General features: G+C 29.5%; 1 long non-coding RNA gene across 8 annotated transcripts; it reads left to right on the top strand.

Moving 5' to 3' along the window:
• Nucleotides 1-2,174: 2,174 nt before the first annotated feature.
• LOC112765017 (uncharacterized) lies at nt 2,175-6,226 on the top strand. Of its 8 annotated transcripts, none has more exons than XR_003815160.2 (6): nt 2,175-2,379; nt 2,989-3,203; nt 3,809-4,625; nt 5,070-5,120; nt 5,755-5,845; nt 5,932-6,226. It is a non-coding gene; the product is annotated as an uncharacterized lncRNA (long non-coding RNA). The 8 variants fall into 8 exon arrangements; XR_003815155.2 differs by having other exon boundaries at nt 3,756-4,625; XR_003815158.2 differs by having other exon boundaries at nt 3,668-4,625.
• The last annotated feature ends 389 nt before the right edge of the window (nt 6,227-6,615 follow it).

Below are 6,615 nucleotides of genomic sequence, written 5' to 3'. Positions count from 1 at the left end.
ATTCAAAAAATAGAGAATACAAAATTAAATTAGATATCTATAAAATTATGTAATTAAATGTATAATATATAATTTGTTTTGGTCATATATAATAATCAGGAGCACCATATAGCGCACACTTGGTGTTACCATACCAGTTTGGTTAGACCATTTTCTTCGATTTTTACCGGTAATTACCAGTTTTCTTTCTTGATCGGTCTAAAGAGTTTGGTGTTACTATATTTTTTGGACAAAAATAATAATAAATTTATTCATTAAATTCTTAATATATATATATAGTCACTCAATAATAATAATAATAATAATAATAATAATAATAATAATAATAATAATAGAAATTATTTTACAAGAAATTCAAAGTTAAAATTATTTAATATTTTTGTATTTAATATAATCAAAAGATGTCTTATATAAAAAAATATATATATTTGTATTAAAAAATATGTATTAAAAGAAAATATTTTAATTTGGATTTATATTAAATATATATTTTTTTTAATACAAACATATTTTTTAAAATAGTACATCTTTTGATTATATTAAATACAAAAATATCAAATGATTTTAACTTTAAATTTCTTGTAAAATGATCTTTTTTATTATTATTATTATTATTATTATTATTATTATTATTATTATTATTATTATTATTAATTACATAATAATATTGTACCATAATTTTTTGTATTTTCTAGATAAAAATAATGATAAATTTATTCATTAGATTCTTATATATGTATTTATATATATATAGTCACTCAATAATAATAATAATAATAATAATAATAATAATAATAATAATAATAATAATAATAATTTTAGACGGATGACTGTTATGTCTAACAGAGAGAAACGTTTGGGATTGATTTGTACATTAATTTTTTTGGAACTAAAATGTCTATTTTTAAAATCTTTGGGACTGATCTGGGTAATTACTTTGCCAGAAAATAAATTGAGGACTAATTTGTCTGTCGGAGTAAAACCTTGGAGATTGATTTGTGTATTAATTTTTCCTGGGGACTAAAATATTCGATTTTAAAATTATTGGGGACTAATTTGGATAATTACTCTATTGAATATATACTTAGGGTTAGGGTGTGTTTGGTTTAATGTTGGGAGGAGAAAAGTGCGTTTAAATTTCTTGACGCTGTTTTATTGTGTTTGGTATTTTTTTCTCTGAATACAAACATGATTTTACATCCTAAACGCAAGTTTACCTGAAGTAAGAAGTTGTAATTTCTGCGCTTACTTAACGTGCATTTATATTTAATTTTCTGGTCCTTATTGTTTCTAATAGTTTTTTCTATACGAATTTTTAGATTTATTTTAATCAATTTTAACGTAAATATTTCAAAAAAATTTTATCGTTTTTAATATTCTCTTTCATATTTTGATTTTTTATTTTTTTATTAAATTTTTTATTGTAATTTTATTATAATATAAATTATTGATCCATTAAAAAAAATAAATAAATAAAAAACTGAATATATATAACAAGAGAACCATAAATTTTTTGTTTAACATTGTAAACTTTATTATTTTAATTTTTGTATACTATTTATTATTTTAATTTTTATAATATATATTATTATTTTTATTAAAAATGATAAATTAAATAAAAAATTAATAATAAATAATAATAAAATTATAATTAGTAAAAAATTAGGAGTTAAAACAATAATAAAAATAAGATTATTAAAAATATTTAAAAAAATACTAAAAAAGTTATTGATCGTTATTTTTATTTTAATATAAAATATTTTTTATTAATTTTTATATATTATTTTTAATTTAATAAATAAATATTAATTTTTATTATAATAATAAAAAATTATAACATGCTAAAATAAAATATTAAAACAAATATTATATAAAAATATACTAAAAAATATAAAAAATTAAATATATTTAAAAAATATTATAATTTAATATCGTATTTTTTTAATAATTATTTATCAAAAAAATAATTTTAATTAATATTATCTAAATAATATTATTTTATTAAAATTAATTTTAATATAAAATTATCAAATATAAATAATATTGATATAACTTACTTCTATCTAAAATTAATTTTATAAAATTACTTTTATTAAAATTTTAATTTGACAAATACCAATATAAATACATACTTAAAAGTTCATTTTATTAAAAAAAATGCTAAGATCTATTTTATCAAAATCAGAATTGTTTCAATGCCAAAATAATTATTTACTTTTTCTTTTAAAATTTCTGCATTCCAAACAAATGTAATTAGGGCTTCCTATGTGTCTTCTCAAACGCTGGACCACCATCGAAGAGACCTTGCTGAAGCCTCTGCCATATCGCCGCCGCCAGGATCACCACCTCTTCTCCGTCGTCGTAGCCGCTGTGACCAAGGTTAGTCGTCGTCGTATCTTCATCTCTGTGGTCACTGTGTTCGTAGCTAGTCTGTTCGTGTTTCTTCGTGTTCTTCTCTTCCATGCTCTCTTTGCATGTCTTCTATTCTCTTCTCTTCTCTTCTCTGTTCTCGTTGCTATTGTCGTCAATGGGTCCTCTTCTCTTCGGGTTTATGAGTGCTCTTTCTTCTCATATTGTTGCAGAATTTGTTTTTGTTTTGTAGAATTTGTTTTACATGAAGCTTGTATTCTCTGGGTTCGATTATTTGTGATTAATTCTATATATCAGTGTGATTAATGATTTGTATGGAGCTTGTCTTCGCTGTATTCAATTTTTTTGTGATTAATTCTATACATCAGTGTGTTATTCATTCTGATTTTGTTATAACTTCAATTTGTTACTAAAGAGGGAGATGTAGTGATGAATTTGTTATTAAAATGAGAGTGCTCATGAAGAACAAGTTATTTTGATGAATTTCTGCCTATTATAGCTTGGTCAGTTTGGTGCATCTATCTTGTTTGCAATAGTTTTAATTGATTCCATTTATGCTTGATTTTAATGGAGGGGATTAATTTTTTGGAATGCTTTTGGTGCTTTCCACATGATCAGTTTGATGGTTTTTCTTTGGCCAATATGATATACAAAGGGATTGTCATACTTTGTTGCATGTTTTTATCCTTCACACTGGAATTACCGTTTGTGAATCATATCATCAAAAACAAAGACATCCTTTGCCCTCATCTGAAGACAGTGGTCCTGGTCCACATTCGACGACGGTTGGCGACATAGCTTCTACCGGAAATCCCCTTAACGCATGGATCAAGGTTGGTTCATGCCTTAAACTCGTTCTCTCTGTTTCTATTTTGTTTTTACCCCCACTTTGGCGTCGATCTATGTCGCTGCCTAAAAGGTATTTTCTGGCATTGAGTTGTTTCAAATGGCAACGTTGTGTATAACAGCTTCATGTTGTTTTATTCTCAAAATTAGACCGTAATGGCAGTATAACATTGGAATAGAGAGTTCAAAGTGGCTGATTTGATTAATTAAACTCTTAATATAGTTAATTTTTCTTGATCAATTCTTTTGAATGCACGTTGTGTTGCTAATGGCTATAATTTATGTTTATCAATGCATCATTGCTCAAGAATTGTGTTGTTGTTGTTTTGCTTCCTAGTCTTTGTTTTTTACGTTGTAGGATGTCATTACTTGTTTCTATAAGCATTGAAGATCCAGTTATTCTTATCTAATAAATTACAATAATCTTTTAAGCAAATTGTTTGTGCAGTAGAATTCTATTCACTTAGATCTTGAATTTGACTTATGCACCTAGTAAGCCCTCGAAGCACTTTGCAATATCATAATTATTATTGGCGTAGGAACTACATTTTGCCCAACTTATGCATGCATGTTCTATTTTGAGGAACTCAAGTACATTAGAAATTACCACGGTTCTGAAAATCGGAACGGATCGGCCGGTTGAACCGGTCCAATTGGGAACCGGCAATGCAAATGGTTCGGTTCTCTACTCAAAACCGCTCATCACAGAATCGGAAGCAAACCGATGAACCAGCCGGTTTTCCGGAAACAATGCCGTTTTGGTTAAATTAAAAAAAAGAATGCGTTGCTCTGTGCTATGCCCTCCCCCCCCCCCCCCCTTTCGTTCCTAACTTCCTTTCCTTCCTTTGTTCTCCTCAACTCAAAGAAAGAAAATCCTAGCTAGCCTCCACCACCGCCGAACAGAGTGAGTGAGCCATTGCCGCCGTCCGTGGTTGTCTGAGGCTTCTCTCTTCGTCCTGTCTTCAACCCCCTGTTCGCTTTCTTCTTCCTTGCTCGGTGTCCATCCTCCATCGTCTTCGGCCTGCGTGCCGTCGTCTTGTCGCCGTTTCGTTTATACACCCCCCCCCCGGCGGAAAAAACACAGCTTCGGTATCACTGAGAGCCCCTTGCCCCCTTCTCTCCTCCTCCACTCTCCAAAACTCAACTCAACCTCAAGTCCTCTCAACCAAAGAAAAAGTTAAAAACCCTAGCCTCGGCCTCCGTTCGTCTATCCATTGAGCCACTGCCACCGTCTGTCGCACGCAGGGCTTCTCTCTTTGTCCTGTTCTAGAGGTCTCCAACCCCTGCTCTCTTCTTCCGCGAGCTTGGCCCATCCATCGTCTTCATCTGCTCGCCGTCCTGCTCGCCGTCATGTGGTTGGCATCGTCCATCGCAGCAACGTACTCTTCCCAGAGCCCCAAACTTCGAAGGTCAGTTCATTGCTCACTTCTTCTGCATTTTTTTATGCCTTGTTCAATGATTATTTGATTACTGATTATTTGAATGTTCTGTTAAATTTTTTTGAATGATTATTTGATTGTTGACGAGCTTTGATTCTGCTGTGTTCCTGTTTTGTGTGTTGTGATTTCACTAATTATTGAAGGTCTTGTGATAATTGATTATTGATTATGATTAGTGATGTTCTGCTGGTTTTGCTGTGTTGTGTTTTACTATTTTGTGATTTAATTGTGCTTTGATTGTGAGGTTTTGTGCCTGTTGATAACTTGTATTGTGTTGTTTGTGCTGAGGTTTTATACTGCTGCCTATTTGTTTATTTCGCCGCTTCATGTTTTAGGAATGGTTTTTATTGGCCTCATTTTTTAAGTATTTGTTTTATTTTAATAATTTGTTCCTATTTCATGATATGTTTTCAGGTCTCTAGAGGTTATGCTAATGTTCCATGGGCAAAGGAAGATAAAGTTAAGGTAATTGGATATTGTTTGTGTCATAATTCCTTAATATATTTCAGACTGATGTAAAAGAAATTGTGCTTAGACTGTGATTGATAGAAGAAAAATATATGAACTTATAACTGATTGAACATGAATCTAAATTAAATTTTCACTTAGGTAGTTGTTATGTTTATCATCTAAATTCAATGAATTGTTGATTTGTATTTCATTTATGTCCAATTGAATTGTTCTAAAAATTTTTGTTTTGTCCTTGAGCCACTGTGCTTGTTATTCATGGGATTAGAATTTTTTAGTCTTATTATTTCTTGATTGCATCTATAGGTCCCACTAGTTATGTTTGGTGGCTCTAGAAAATATGCCTTTGCATGTATGTTGCAGCAGTAAAAGCTAATTCAGTCGAAAATGTTGAGTCTGAGATTCTTCAGTTTGTTGAGGCAATTAAAAATAGTACTATAATTTTCCAGGTTATAAGTGACTTGTCTGTGAAGAAAAATCATAAGATTTGGCTGATGACATTTCATATAATGCTTTAAATTTGAAAGATATTTTAAGGTTTATATTAAATTATAATTATGTTTTAGAGTGTTTATTATAATTTAATTTTATTTTTATTATATAACGGTTTTTCCGATTGAACTAAGGTTAGATCGGTTGGACCAGTGAATCAGTGAACTAGTAATTAGAGCGGTTTGATGATCGGTCCGGTTTTTAGAACCTTGGAAATTACAGATTCAATGGTACGGACTCTAGCTTATATTTTCCCCATTTCTAATATTTGCTTTCAATAGAATAATTTTATATTTGATTGGTTCCATCCTTGCAGATGAGCAAGTTTGATGACCATTGATCTTGGTGCTTCCTAGCATTCTGTGAGGTTAATTGTATAAATTGATGTATGGTTCGGTTGGAAGACCATATTCTAAGAACACGTTTTGCTTCAACTGTGTCCTACGATAAAAATCATTACATATATTTGTATTATGTTTATTTGGATTAATTGTGTTACCAGATAACACTATTTTATTGGTTAGGAGTTGTCCAATGTATTTGTGGATGTGTAAGTGTATAACTATTTTATTTACCAAACTATAGGAAAGGTAATTATCCTTTGCTCTCTATTCCATATCTTGGCATTTATGTTTATTCTGAAGCTAATTTTGTAGCTTCTTGAGGGATGTATATATGCAAGAGTTCAACCTATTAACTGAGTTTAAATTAATTTCACTTTAGTTACCTTGTTTCACAATAACCTATCTTCATCAGGACAAGGCATCAAACAACACCCTAAGTCATGAACATTTACAAACTCACCTGCCATGGTCCAGGTAATGCATTCTTCCAAAGAAGCAAAATTTTGAACTTTTTATTTTAATCAACAATTACTATTACTTGTACATAATAAAATTAATTCAAGCAAAATAAAACAGGTCATTAAATTTACAATATCCATAAAAAATATACAAAATTTACTAAACAAAAAAGCTTTACTAATTCCATTTGTTTGAGT

The sequence above is a fragment of the Arachis hypogaea genome, chromosome 17 (assembly GCF_003086295.3).
Source record: "Arachis hypogaea cultivar Tifrunner chromosome 17, arahy.Tifrunner.gnm2.J5K5, whole genome shotgun sequence".
Classification (NCBI taxonomy): domain Eukaryota; kingdom Viridiplantae; phylum Streptophyta; class Magnoliopsida; order Fabales; family Fabaceae; genus Arachis; species Arachis hypogaea.
Note: the sequence above shows the minus strand (reverse complement) of the source record. Positions and strands in the feature narration are given on the sequence as shown.